General features: G+C 37.0%; 1 non-coding gene across 1 annotated transcript; it reads left to right on the forward strand.

Annotated features, from left to right (window-relative positions):
- The first annotated feature begins 222 nt into the window (after positions 1–222).
- LOC130041111 (U1 spliceosomal RNA) lies at positions 223–385 on the forward strand. Its single transcript, XR_008795058.1, has one exon. It is a non-coding gene; the product is annotated as a U1 spliceosomal RNA (small nuclear RNA).
- Positions 386–637: the final 252 nt, after the last annotated feature.

A 637-nucleotide genomic window follows, 5' to 3' on the forward strand; every position in this document is an offset into this window, starting at 1 on the left:
TATGGTAAAAAACGTAACTAATTGGCTTTCTGCCTGGAGTAAAACAAATATTTTCATGTTTATTCTTCAAGTTCAACAGTTATGAATTTTTTGGTCTCTTCAACGTCTACCATTTTGCTTGCAACACAGTTCCTAACATGAATATTCTATTTAATGTAAGTACTGGTGCCTGCTTGAGCAAATCGATGAACAACGGGAGGAGAGTACTACAGCGCTACTCAAATACTTACCAGGCAAGGAGATACCATGATCACAAAGGTATTTTCCTCAGGGTGTGATTTATCTATTGCATTCCAGATGTGTTGACCTCTGAGATTCACCCAAATGTTAGAAAATCGACTGCATAATTTGTGGTAGTGGAGGACTGCACTTGTACTCTCCCCTGATTTTAAAAAAAGAAAATTAAAATAAATACTCAATTATTTGATTTTAGTAAAGATGCAGGAATCAACACATGTCTCTATGCTGTGCAGAGCAGACAGGTGGACATTTCTGAAGGAAGGATCCTGCATTATGGGCTTTGGTAGCTTCAGGCTGTACTGTAATAACTCTTGAATTGCTTTTAGTTCTTAGCAAATTGAGGACCGTGCATTTTTCTTTTACCCATTATGCATTTTACTGCCAATTGTTTGATCTC

This window comes from Sorex fumeus, unplaced genomic scaffold (assembly GCF_029834395.1).
Source record: "Sorex fumeus unplaced genomic scaffold, SorFum_2.1 ptg000097l, whole genome shotgun sequence".
Lineage (NCBI taxonomy): Eukaryota > Metazoa > Chordata > Mammalia > Eulipotyphla > Soricidae > Sorex > Sorex fumeus.